The sequence below is a fragment of the Meleagris gallopavo genome, chromosome 4 (assembly GCF_000146605.3).
Source record: "Meleagris gallopavo isolate NT-WF06-2002-E0010 breed Aviagen turkey brand Nicholas breeding stock chromosome 4, Turkey_5.1, whole genome shotgun sequence".
In the NCBI taxonomy this organism is placed as follows: domain Eukaryota; kingdom Metazoa; phylum Chordata; class Aves; order Galliformes; family Phasianidae; genus Meleagris; species Meleagris gallopavo.
This window is the reverse complement of record NC_015014.2, coordinates 32,652,699-32,666,729: the sequence shown is the minus strand read 5'-3', so window position 1 is coordinate 32,666,729 and position 14,031 is coordinate 32,652,699. Positions and strand designations below refer to the sequence as shown.

Sequence of the window (14,031 nt, the reverse complement as noted above, 5' to 3'; positions counted from 1 at the left end):
AAAAAAAGCCACCTTGGGAAGGAAGACACAAAACCTGTTCTAGTAGGCCAAATAATCAGTGGTGGGACTCCATTAATTGTAGTGGAATGTGGCCACTTACTGACACTAAGTCCCAGCCCAAGAAACAAGGTTTAATGATCTCATCTTGTTATGGAGTTGCTGGGCCAAAACCTTAGGCCTAACTCTAATGGTCTTGAGTGGTTTAGATATTAATTTATGAAAAGTGTGGGGTTCTCTGAGCATGGGCTGCAGAATGAGGAAGAGATGACATCTGTCTGCCTAGTTTCTTGCCCTGATTTGTATTCTCTTGTTCCCTTTTTCAGTTTGATAGTTTTGAGGGAGGATTTTAGTGGTTGCTAGCAAAATGTAGATCAAAATTGAACTGTGGAGATCAGATGGCTTACACCTTACGATACTAAAACCTGTAGATTTCAATTAAGCACTATCTTGGTAGTTACTAGAGAAATACTAACGAGTATTTCTGCCATAAAGGAGCACAGAAATAATGTCTTCTCATAGACAGAAAATGTGACTGGTAATATCTACGTGCTATGCATGTATTCCTAGTACAGTATGAATACACATTCAATAACAAGCCATGCGGAAAACTTTTGAGATCTGAGGAAGCTAGCCAAATTTGAGATGAAAATTTAGGTTAGTTCAGCTCCTGTGTAGTGTGTCTACTCTTTTTATTTCCAGTTATCTTTTCATTTTCCCCTTTTTGTTCAGAACCTACCTTACAGCACCTTTTGGTAAAGGTGGGACTATCCAGAGGTTTGGAAACTCTCATATGGAGAACTTCTGTGAGGATTCTTTTCACCTTCCCCATAATGAAAAGACATCTCAAAGGTGTGTCCTCAGTGACCTGAAAACAATACAGATTTATGCTGCTGTAATTTATTTGAAGCCTTGTCATCTGCCTTTAATTTTGCACTGAGATACTAATCTTCTCAGATTTTGTGCACTGTTAGTACCTGTAAAAAGCTGTCCAAAATGTTGATATCAGCATTGTTTGACATTTACAATGAATGTTTCAAAACATATTTGCACAACTTTAGAGTTTTACAAATTGATTTCAACCTTTGCAAATAATACTAGGAAAAAAGCCCATTTAAATTTCTGATTTTGGATGTATGCAGTACAGCATGAACTGAATGAGTAATAATTGAGTAAGAAGTTAGAAGTCCTGTATGTTGAAAGGGACTTTTCCTGCTTGGCTGGTTAATTTGATCAAAAGTGTGTGGAATTGGGGAAATAAACTTTCTGATTAAATGAAATACTTAAAGGAAAACTTTTCCACTTGCACAGAGTTTCTAGGCCATCTTCAAAAATGCTGAAACTTACCCAAACAAAATTTAACTTGGTATGTAAAATGGAAATTCCAATTAAATTGAAAATTGTTCATTTTCCTAAAATGCTTCTGTGTGGGTTGGGAAATGGTGGTATAATTTCCTGACTAGCTCTTATACAGGCTTGCTGTGCTGCTGCTATTTATACTTGCACGCTACTGGAACTGGTGACTAAGGTTTCGGTAATGCACGTTCTGTGAGCTGGTTGTTTGTGAGCATGTGGTTGACCTTTGCTGGCAAAGTGATGTGAAGATAAGAAAAGGAAGAGGATATATTTCCATTCACTTGTTTTATCCATCCTGGAGAAGTAAACACCATTGCTGGTTCTTGTTTTAGATATCCTCTAAGAGCAGTTAGTGATAATTGTTTAAGTAGCCCATAAGGCAATTGCGTGTCTAACAGCATCTGCTTTAACTGCACCAGCCGGAACTTGAAGGCAAACATCTTCACTACAGGGAAGTCTACTGATATAGCGTGATCCAATACTAAATGATTTGGTCTTTATAGACAAGTAGCATCTCTAATCCCTTACCATCCACGGATTCTATAGAATGCTTTTCTTGAGAGATCTCTGGGAGATGAAAAAAGAATTATTATTTGTCCCCACCACGTTGTTGTGCTCTGTCAGGAGAGTGGAGTTCTTCACAAGTAGAAAGCATCAGTTTCTTGATGAAAAATGGGGAAAAAATGAAAAAAAATTCAGTTGCTTTTGGTATGTGTGTGCATTTGACTTAGATTTTGAACTTAAATTCCAATGTAGATCCTGAGCACCTTAAAATTTGATTATGTCAAATAAAATATACTATGTATTTGAGGGGGAGGGAGTGGAGAGGAGCTGTTTGAATATTGACTCTCATTGACAATTTCCATGTAACATCTGACTTTGTCCAGTGGTTTGATGTAGCTGCATTACACCAGGTAGGAGTGTAAAACTGCCAAACACTGCAGTTGCAATGGTGCTTTGAGCAGTAACGATTGCCAGCCAGATAGATGTCACTGGGACTGAGAGAAATGCTGATGTCTGCAAAGGAGAGGAGAACTAGCATTACTGGAGAGGAGAATGAAAGCTTTGTATCCATTTGTAATCTCAGATACTCCAAATTCTTCTCCAGATTGGAGTAGCGTAAAGTGCTGACCTGTCTTCCTGTGGACTTCAAAGACCTATATCCATGGGGCAGTGTATTTTAAATATTTTAGCAAGTCCATTAACTGGAGAACATGTGTATGTGCATGTGTATGTTCTTGCTATGTGGCAGTTTATATTGTCTTATATCCCTGAATTACATTTTCTTCTCAAGTTTGCTGTTCTCAATTTTTTTATTATTTATTTATCTTATTTTATTTTGCAAATAGGTTCTGAAGACAGTATGTTGAACAGCAGAAGGGTTATTTTTCCTTTCATAGTAGAAAAGATGGAAGCATCTCTTAACCCCTGTCCCTCTCCCTTAGGGTCAGAAGGAGCTGGTGGATGCCCTTTTCCAGCAATAGTGATGTCTTCCTTGGGCTCGTAGAACTGTGTACAAAATGCATTTTCACTTCAACATCGCTAAGGTAGGAGCTGAGAATGGGCTGTTTTTTCTTATTGTTTATTCAGCCATCTTTTGTTTCTGAAGACCAGGTTCAGGAGCAAGGTACTGTGCAGTCAGTTACTCAGTTTGCTGATGTTTGCTCTCGCCTTCCCATGTGACTCATTCCAAACACATCTCATTCGTCTAGGAGGGTAATTTTCTATTTCCACTTTAGTGCACTTCTCCTCCTCCTCTTCTGCCCCCCTCCTTCCAGATCTAAAATGTCCTGTCAGCTGCTGTTTATCTGATGATTCAAATGTCCATGCTTGATTTCTTTTTCCCCATTGCTACAGTTCCTCCTTCCGTTCCAAAGGCTGTTTTAGTTGTCATTTCTATTCTCCTGTCAACAGCACTCTTCATCGTTTCTGGCTTGGGCGGTTTGTCTACGTGGCTTTCTTTGGAGGTGTTTTTGTGCTAAATGAGTGCCTCCCAGGAAGCCCAATGTAGCATAACGTAATTAAGTGACAATATATGAGGTGCCAGTCCTTAACCAAGCAGTTAATGACTGGCTGGAAGATTTACAGGCATGAGGTAGAGTCAGAGGGAAATTTAACACACCAGATTGTAGTTAAACGATAGGTAGAAGACATTTGGATGTCACATTACATTCAGCCAGCAGTAAACTTATTTCCTACATTAAATTGGATGAATGCTAAGCTTATTGAGGCTGGACGATGTTGCACGGTACCATTCAACTTCTCTAGATTGTCTTGGTGAGGTGGAGGAGTGGCTGCAGGGTTTGTTTTTGGTCCATTTTCTGACGCTTTTATGACTACATTTGTGAAGATTTTACTTGGATTCTCACTGTTTCCCTTTCAATTCCTCTAGTTGTAAGATGGTCTACTTTCAGGAATCTCCCCAGAATACTCTGTGTTTTCTTTTATCCCTTATTCTTATGAGCTTTTTGTTAACTGTAGGATCCAGAGGGGGTGCCTTTGCATGATTTGCACAAGTAATCAATGACCCGGCTGGAAGAAGAGAGGTGTTTCTCAGCCCTGTAGACAGTTCATACATGCTTCTGTCATCTTCAGAGTCCACATCTTTCTAGATAGAAACTGATCATCTAGCTCACTGGCAATCCCTCATAGGTTACAGAAATTAAGTGCAGGGATGCTGAAGATATGCTTTGTTAGTTTTTAGGTGTCCAGATAGACTGTAAATTGATATGTGTCCCATTTCCCATTTGCTCCTTCTGCAGCTTGGGTAAAAAAGAATATGAAGATTGTTTAATTTGTTTTGAAACTGTACGTATTTGAAATGTTTCCAACAGATTCTTGTCTTTTAAACGTATCAAATGTGAATTTTCAAGACCTGGGGGAATTATGGTAGCAGGACTTGTGGAAAGTGTGTTCATTTGGCACAGTGTTGTTTGAGCTGTATCAGTTCATCTCTTCAAACAACCTATCTGAAACACTGTCTTCAAGATTATTCCAGGGTAGGGTACCAAATCCTTCCCCCCAAACTCACTAATGTTTCCACTGATGACTTGTTTTTCCTTCTTGTTCCCTTTCTTGGAAGCAGATTTATGTGACTACTAAGAGGTACTGTTGGTACAGCTCTAGTTACTGTGGTTTAGTTACTGAAAGTAAAATATCTTTTTGTGTCCTCTTTGCATACTTGAGTTGCTCTTTCATTGTCTCTTTAAAAGAAAAAAACAACAACAACAACAATAACAAAAAACCCAAACCAACTAGGCTGTTTACATTAGCTAAATGTTCACTGTTTTATGGTATGCTTCATATCCATGTACATCTCATGTGAATATGGGTTGCACACAGTTGTACAGGCCAGTATCAGCAATATGGAGTGCTTGGCATTCAACCCCCTGGTTGCCTCTCCCAGATGCTGCTGGTGGAGGTGCCAGATGCTTTGCCTGTTTGTCAGCTTATGCTTATAACATGTCCGTTGTGTTAGCTTTTATTATGCCAGAGGGTGATGTGCAGGCACTTTGCACCTGTTTGCAAACATATGCCTCATCCACAGACCACCCTTTACTCCAAAAAGCAGCTTGAGCAGGAGTTCTTTCCCGCCCAGGCCTTTAGCAGATGGACATTTACCCTAGAAACTACTATGGGACCTTTGTAGGAACATGATGTGGTGTTGTTGTGGGATAGTTTGTTGAACTATATGAGATTGAATTGGACCAGGGAAACGGTACTGAACACCCTCAAGAGAATGGAGCAAACTATGGGACTGCTCGTTTCAGAGTTGGATGCTCTTGATGGTAGGAGCTGGTATACCCAGATGGTACTGGACTCAATGATATTTAAGGTCTTTTCTAATTGGAGTGATTCTATGATTTTATACCATGCTCAGCACCATGTTACTCAGTAGCACTGCCATTCTGGAAACAGAGTGCACAAAACAGTACCACCTCAGTTAGATGTGGGTACTACTACTTGCTGCCCTTCAAATTGCTCCTGTTATGTTCTGTGTTGGCCTGCCTAGCCTGGCCTTGTTCCATGCCTTTCTCTGTCTCCTACACAATTGCTGTCCAGAGAGCATTGGGTTCTACTGCTGAAAGTTCATGTGATGTGTCCCATATAAACGTTGTTCCTACTTTAGGAGGAGTTTGCCCTTCTGGACAGTCGCCCCTGTCTATGCCCTGCTTGCTTCTCTTCATTGCTTCTGTTCTGAGTAATGCTTTTTTTGGATAGTTTTTCACTTGTACAGAAAAGTTTTGTTTCAAGGTTTGCATATGTTCTAGAATGAGCCAGTTCTACATTGTTGGTTTTCCTGTCTCACTCCTTTGTGAAGCTTTACCCTTCAGGTTGTTTGTGGGATGTACTGATTTTCAGTGTGCTTGTGAGGGTTCCCCTACAGGCTGGCTGAATACAAACTTTATAGTTAAGTGAATATTCCTGCAGATGTCTGTGATTTACGCTATGATTCACATTAAACATACCTTGATGGTACTGGTATTACACACATCAGAAATGCATGAGTAACATTGTCTTGGTTTTGGCTTAACTTTGTTACTTTCTGTGTGCAAAGTAACCCATTTTCAATCACACTGTTTTGTTTCTTCATATTAAAGACTATTCTTTTTTGTCCCGAAGCTTTCTTTCTGAGATCTATATAAAAAGGAGAAAAAAAAAAAATACACAAAAAAACAACCAAATCAAAATCCAAGTGAATGTCTTTGAAAACTACTTGAACTGCAGGAGAAAAATTGGAATGCTATCCAAAACTGGAAGGTATTCTTGAAACTTTAGTAAATGGGACTTGGGGAGCAAATCTTTTCAGGTTTTCTAATCTCACTATCTTGTTATTGAAACATCCTTGAAATACAGATTCTTACTGGTGTTCAGATGCGTAGGTCCTACTGAGTCCATTGACAAAATACATTGCAAATTGCAGCCTCTGATACTTTGCAAACCTTCTTCCTTTTCCCAGCTTTTACTATCTGTTTCTGGGTGGATATTGAAATCAAAATTAGACTTGTCAGCTCTTAAAGTGACAAATTGATGCAGATCTTTGCTTCCAAGCAGAATCATTTTTTTCCCGCCTGTGTATCCAGCACCCTCTATACATCAGATTGGCACATTCAAGTCCTGACTGTGAGGTTGCAGTATGCCAGTGAGATCTCCATTGGCTTAGTTATGTGACCTTGAGTAGCATCAGAGTCTCCAGGACAGTCATGCACTCAAAGGAAGTGTCCAACTACGTTATTTAATTGCTAACTGTGTGCATGTGTATATTACTGCCCTCTCCTGCATACAGTAGGTACTGCTTCAAGTTTTGCCGCAGGCCATTTTTTTTTTCTTTTTTCTTTTTTTGACAAACAGTCATCTTCCTGCTGAAGGAAAAGGGTTTTAAGGTTTTGGCTTTGGAGGTGTCCTGACTGCTGTCTCTGTGGAGCTCAGAGTGCCTGTGGTGAGCAGCAATAAAATAATCCTCTGTCTTCAAAAAGAAAAGGAGAAAAGGGGGTGAGGATGCCTCTCCTAGTTCTACCTCAAAGAAGGCTAAATTGTAATTATTGAGAAGATATATTTGTATTACTAAAGGTAATAAAAGTTAGATGGTGTTTCTTTAATGTTTTTATTAATGAGCATTGCATAGTATTCTTCCCTGGGAAAGAGTAATAGGCATTTTCCTATTTTCATCCCATGGAAAGAACTGTACAGCTGTTAGATGAAAACAGGCCTGACTGTCCCATATCAGTAATTGCAACTACATAGCTCTAGGATTTTGGAAGGGAGCATAAGAGAGGGCATGACCAGACATTCAAAGAAGTTCAATATCTGTTTCTGTAAAAGTAAGCATCTTCTGAAATGAGCTTGTTTTTTGCTGCAAGTGAAAAAGGTGCTCATAAATTTGAGTTAGTTTTCCTTGTTACTTTCTGAAAGCATTGCTATCTGTTACCGTGCATCTACAGGACACTTAAAGCAAATGAAATAATGGTGTCTGCAAATGTTAGAAGGTGTATTAGCTAGCAACAGAAAGTTAGAAGTAATCACAGAAGAAGTAGAAGTTCTGTTTAGTTCCAAAACCATGAGCACAACAGTTGCATGAGAGCCACAGGGCAGGGTGCTCCAACAGTAGAATGCCAAATAGGGGACCAGATTGCCTGGAGGGATTGGTAATGCAGTATGAAGTCATTTGCCTGTAAGTTATGAATTCAAATGCAGCTCAAACTTTTGGCTAAAAGTCACAATTATCTGCAGTGGTTCTGAACTAAGTGCTAAGTTTTGTAAGAGGCTCATGATCCTACCAGGGACACTATACAAGGTAGAAGCCACCTGTAAGGCAAAATGTCACTTGTGGCCCATGGCTGTGGAAATTCAGTCAGTGTTCACATTTGGGCTGTTCCTGAATATGCAAAATGTTTGAGGAGGCCCTGGCTATTGTCGGTGACATCTGAGTAGAAAAACTAGGTACTTGGGATGGTGAGGATATTCCTGGAGAAGATTCTGTTCAGAGAGCCATTTCCAAGTGACTTGTCCTGTCTTAGACTGACAGACAAGAGGGATAAGGAGGATGGTTCAAAATGGCAGGATGACAAAAACGTGGCAAATCGAACAAGCTACTCTGCATGCTTTTAACTGCAAAAACAGTCTTTCCCTAGGGATTCTTGCAAACATCTGCCACCAAATTTGCATCTACTATGACAGCCAGATACTGAGATTTGTAATCACAAACAGTGAGATAAAGCTGCACGTCCTGTATCTGATGTACTTTGCTAGTCAAACGTGACATGGATGCACATTAATTACTCCTTATTTATACTTTATTTTGTGCCTTGGACTTGTTTTCTACATTCCTGAGCTCAGTTGGGCTAACAGCAATCGTTTATCCACCTGCTGGATTTGTGCAGCTAGAGTTTTGGTGCAGTGAATGGAATACAAGTTTAAGATTTAAAAAAAAAAGTAACAAAAGCAAACCTGTTATTCTTTTAAATCCAGCTATTTTTCAGCTCAAACTTTTCACTTTAAATATGAAGTTGAAATTTTACTAGTTTTCTCCCGCAGATTAATTCAGGCTCTGCAGTGGTGCTTTAATATATTCTTGTTAAAGTGCTCAGCTAATGAAAATAAAGCAATTCAAATGGGTGAATTATGATCTTTGGAAAGGAAGGTCATAGTAATTAAAAATGACCAGGTTCTAATGGAGTGACTAGAAATCTGATAATTGCTGTTCAGTGTCACAATATTTTATGAAATTTCACTATGGTCATAATATAAAGACAGCGAGGTCCTCAGTTAAATCTACCTACTGTCTGGTTTCAGATTTTTGGTGTGTCTTATTCCACAAATGGTATAGAAAAATAATCTGTTCCATTATTTTCCACTTTATCCAGCTATTTTCATGGATACAGTGTAGGATATGCTTTTGGAAAAGTGAAGAATTCTGTTTGAGGGATGGTATCAGAGAACGTAGGTATGAAGAGCAAATTATTGCCCTCTGTGATGTGAGAGAAAGAAGTGCTAAATAACGACTTCTAGTGGCAGTTGACACAAGTTTTTGTGCTGATTAGAAAACATTAAAACAACAAAAGCAGAATTATTTTGAAGTAGAAGAGTACTTTTTGTTTTGCTGCCCATTTCATATTGTTTACGTATGTCTGTGTGTTGTACTGGTGAATATTTCCAAGTATTCTATGGTTGATTTTCTTCTTTTTTGTGCAACTAAATGTAATAATTTTTCCATATATTTAAGAGGTTAATAACTATTTCCTTTTAGTAATGATATTTCAATCTCTGATACATCAGTGAGTCACATCCAAAATGTCTGATTTCAAATAAGTTTTTAAAGAGAACTAAGCAGAGAATCTCAGTTTCTGACTGTAGAAATGGCAACTAGAGGTGCAATCTCTCATGTCTGGACCTTTGGAAAAAGAAGTTGCCAAAAATATTGCCATTCATTGTTTTTGACTTGGCTGTCCAACCAGATGTTCCTTTGGAGATTAATAGTAAATCACGGAACTAGGCGTGAGTCAACATTTCCTTCCATGATGCAGATCTTAAAATGTATGATGAATCTGTGGTGGGCTATTCTCAGATATGACTTTCTTGTGAACAAAGTCTGCTCACAAGTAACAAAGCCACAAGAGGGCATTGGGCTTTTTATACAGGCTGGATGAAGCTGAAAGAAAAAGATAATTCAAACAGTTAAAGTCCTTCAGACTATGGTAGAAGGCAATTTAAGGCAAAACTGTTGGATGAAAGCAGAGTAGTGTGATCCTAAAGAGCTCTGTTCAGGTCTGCAGACTGGCTCATAACTAGAGCTGCTTATTATTTGCCTAGTGTTTTTAAAAAAGTTGTATGTGCTTTCAGTACACTTCTAAATGGAAAAAGCTTCAGTTCCTGTAAGTAGTTCTTATGCTCCTGTGCTAAAGCTTACTACGCTGTTGGTACTTGGCGTGTATCCTAATGTAGCCTAATCTTCTATGTGAGTGCTGTGAGGCAACGTGCAATGACCAGAGCCCTTGGGGCAGCTTTCCTTTACTAAGAGGAAGGGGTGGGCAAAGCCTGTGTTCTGTCAGTCAGGAAGAAACAGTCTGTCTACAAATGTGCTGTGTAAATATGAAGTGTTCCTAATCCACAGACTGCTGATGGAATCATGACCTGAACAGACTTTTAAAATTTTATGTTGAGATTGTTTTGCAAAGGTCTACATACATATCTGTATCTTCAGAGTACACTATATGTGTAAAATAGCTGACTTGTTTCTGAAGTGTAAAATGAATCTGTTTTGAAGATCTTTATGTACCAAATGAACTGGAAACCAAAGCTTTCCTACTCAGTTTTCTGGTTTTAATTCTGAATTTAATTTATTTAAGAACAGACAACCAAAAAGAAGGCATCATGTAAATGAAAAGCCCTCTTCAGAGGGTTGGTGTTTATAACTGGCCTAAAACAAAAAAAATTTTGAAGTGGAATCTGGACAGAGGGTAGTCCTGATAATCCTGTTCTGTCCTATTGCCCCTTTATAGTGAGTGCTGGTGTAGGGCACAATGATTATTTTGTAATCTGCACACATAACGTACAAAAAGACAACTCACCCCACCCCCCCTTCTTTTAGCAAGCATTATGAGTAGTAGTATGGCCATGCATTTGTGGTATTGCTGACATGGCTGTTACTGAGCAGCACTGTTGTGGAAGCCTACTCTTCAGATAATCTCTACCATGTTTCAAACCTCATGACAGTTGCTAATTTTGGAAGACTTTCTGCAAAGAACTTACTAGCTCAGCTGAACTTTGGTTTGAACTATTAGTAATTACTTCCAGAAGTTAGCTTGAGTGAGAGTAAAACTTCATCTTCTCCTGAGCAGCACAATGGCTATGTGGAAAAGGACTGCTTACTTAGAGATTATGTAGAAACTGTCTGGACATTTTTCTAATCAACCTGCTTTAGGATCCCTGTTGGTGTTGGACCAGATGTTCTTCAGATGTCCCTTCCAACCACGAACATTCTGTGATTCTGTGATTCTGTTTTAGAGCTCGAAGAGGATGCCTTAGCATAGTTGGCATCTGTATAGAAAAGTCACTTGCCTTATGTATAGGCTGGGGCTCAGAGGTGATGCACAGGATTTTCAGAGTCAGGGTTCTGCAATGCCTAGTGGAGGTTACTGACTGGGCCAAGGATATGGACTGTTCTGAAGACAAGCTGAGCTGTCCCACTTCATCTCTGCTTGCCTTTGTGATCTCATTTCCTGCTTCTCAAATAGTTTTATTTTCTCCTTGTCTAACTATTCAGAGCAGAGTTATTTCAAAAGCTTTTTCTGCACTGATAAGCCTGGAAGGTCCCTGGCAATATGACAATGTTTTCAGTTCTTGTTTTTCTGTTACCTACACTTTCTCAAGAGATCCTGTGAACTAACAGCTTGATGTGGCTTGGAGACAGAAGAAAAATACAAACAAGCTGCTGGGGCATTCCCCTTGCTCCAACTTCTTGGTGACAGCGGTATTGATCAATTAGGTGATGTGCAGATTGATTTTTTTGAAGCTGGCTTCTTAGCACAGTGAAGTCACTTGCTATGTGAAATAAATTGTTTTTCAATAAGGGTGGTGAGGCACTGGCACAGGTTGTCCAGAGAGGTGTTAGGTGCCCTGTTTCTGGAGACACTCAAGGTCGGGCTGGATGGAGCTCTGAGCACCTGATGTAGTTGTAGATGTCCCTGTTCATTGCAGAAGATTTGGGCTAGGTGATCTGGATGGATACCTTCCAACTCAAATGATTCTATGTAGGCAGATGCAGACCCTGATCTGCTGGTTGGTGCAAACTGAGCGTGCTGGAAAACGGAGGTCAGCTGAAGACCTGAACGCATCTTTAAAAAATATATGTATTTGATAGTGACATGAAAAGTGGTTGGGAGGATGTTCAGCTTGCTGTGTTCACTCGTGTAGAAAATTATAAGGAAATGGAAATGTGCGTGGAAGTTTTAGCTACTGAGGTAGAAAGAAATCTTTCTGTAGCTTTTGATGACCTTGTGAGTCCAGTCTCACTCCATTATAATGAAAATAAAAATAATGGTAAGGAAGTGAGCTTTCTTGAGTTTCAGGTTCGTGGTTTTTTTTTTTTTTTTAAGTAGTCAGCACGGTCCACAGCACAGTCAGTCCAATCTGTATTATTATTAAGTGCCCCTAGCCAAGGGTTTCAGAAAAGAAACAAACATAAGTTTGTTAGCTCCCTTCCTCCATCCTTCTGCTGTACTGTTTCTGTTCCTGCAACTTCTGAAGTCTTGACAGGCATTCCTCGTGTGCAGAGAGGCACACATGCATGTACACCTTCTCACATGCACACCATCCTGCTGTGTGTTAATATGCTGGGAGGAGGTAGAGTTTGCTGCCTGGCCTTGTCAGAACTTGATAGCTCTCTAAATAATGCATCCCTTGTTGCAAGAGAAATAGTATGGGGCACAGTATTGTGGCCTGAGGCCTTGGGAAATGGGAATTTTTCTAAATGACTTTAACCTGTATCAGAGGTTATATTTCTATACGTAATTTTTATGTATAGAAAGGAATATAATTACTGAATACTCACTGCATTTGTGCCTACAGTGGCATTCAACACTGTTAGACAATTATTGTATAAAGTATTATTTTTTAACAGAGTACAGCACCTTCTCTGTTTTTCTCATTTTGTTCTTCATGTAAGCCAAGGGAATAAAAAGAATCTTAGTCATGGATGTTCTTACAGAATTAACTCTAACTTCATTTAAAAGGTCTTTATGTAGGGCATCCAGTTTACATCTGGAGGAAAGGTAAGAGAATTTGACAGGTCTGTTTTACAAAACTACCTTAGTGAGGACACAACGTGGGAAAACGAACAGATAAACATGTTAAACAGAATTATAAGTGAAGTATAAATTTGGAAACAAAACAACATTCTTCTCTGTGAAACTATGTTGCATGGATTGAAATATCTTGCCACACAGCAATCTTTTTATTTCAGACTTCAAATGTAGTTCAAAAGAAAATAAATTATATGGAAACTATCCTGAAAAGAAATCATGCATCTTGCTTGCTGAGGCTGAGAGCCTAAACTGTCTGTGACATTCTGTGCATGACAAAAAGAATCTTGCTTTTGTGTCTGTCCATTTGGACTGTTTTCTGAATTTACTTGCCTGTTATTGTCTCTTCATATGTTCAGAACATGAGCAAGTTACCAGTACGCTTTTTCTCAGATGGTAGATACACTACAATCTCAAGTTTTCCTGAGAGTGGACAGTGCGATACATCACTGGAAGCTGTAGTCCAGCTACAGTTTGGACAGTGGACTTCTAAATTGGTTGACTGAAAATGTCACTTTCAGTTGTCTCTTCTATACTGGCTGTCTTTTATCAGTTGAAATTGGAAAATATTTTGACTATTTAATAAAGGAAAAGCAACCAGCATCAGTTGATGTAGTTCAGTTGAGTAGTAAGGGTCATAGTATGGTTTTCATTCTTTACAGTATCTTTATTGTTACTCTAATAATCTCAATATAGAGTTAAAAAAAAAATGCATTAGGCATTTTAGTGTTGTTTTCTTTGTGAACGAACCTTGATTTCAGTGAAATAAAACAAGTGATTTCTGATCTAGGTCTGTTCTGTATCAAGGTTTCTACCCTTCAATGTGTGGAAGACTTACCTGGCAGAGACATGAAAGCCACTGTTCTGAAGGAGGTGTACCTTAGAAACACATTGTGAAATTATCCAGTTTAAACTGAAATGCTTTTATATGTAGTTTCTGCCCTATGATTTTGGATTTAATCAAGAAATCTGGATGGAAGTGGAATTTTTTTCTTTCCTCATGTGGTTTTGCTGAAACTTCTTCACTAGAAGTTGTAGCCCTACTGTTAGTCATTTCCTAAAGCAATGCTAGAGATAATGTAAACAGACTAGTAAGACTTTGCATTAAAGCTCAGAAAGATCTCTTAGAAAGGATGTTCATCCCTAGTTTTGAATGGTCCTTAATAAAGATGTGTATAGCTTTAGGAACCAGTGCTGTGTTCCAGAATGGCTAGCTGAAAATGGATGGTGAAAGCTTACTGCTTATATCTGTAATAATAGAACTACATACAATGCTGCCTTGTTTGCAAACTAAATAATTAAGTTAATTATAAACCTCATGGCCTAAAATTGAAGATAGAACCTTAAGTTAAACGAAAGATGTTTTTTTTTTTTTTCT

The 14,031-nt window shown here is 38.8% G+C and overlaps 1 long non-coding RNA gene across 1 annotated transcript in view; it reads left to right on the top strand.

Moving 5' to 3' along the window:
• LOC116216562 overlaps window positions 1-3,053 on the top strand; it is a 67,334-nt gene extending 64,281 nt beyond the window's left edge. Inside the window, exon 3 of the long non-coding RNA XR_004159586.1 lies at window positions 2,799-3,053. This is a non-coding gene — a long non-coding RNA (uncharacterized LOC116216562). The remainder of the gene's footprint in view (window positions 1-2,798) is intronic.
• The last annotated feature ends 10,978 nt before the right edge of the window (window positions 3,054-14,031 follow it).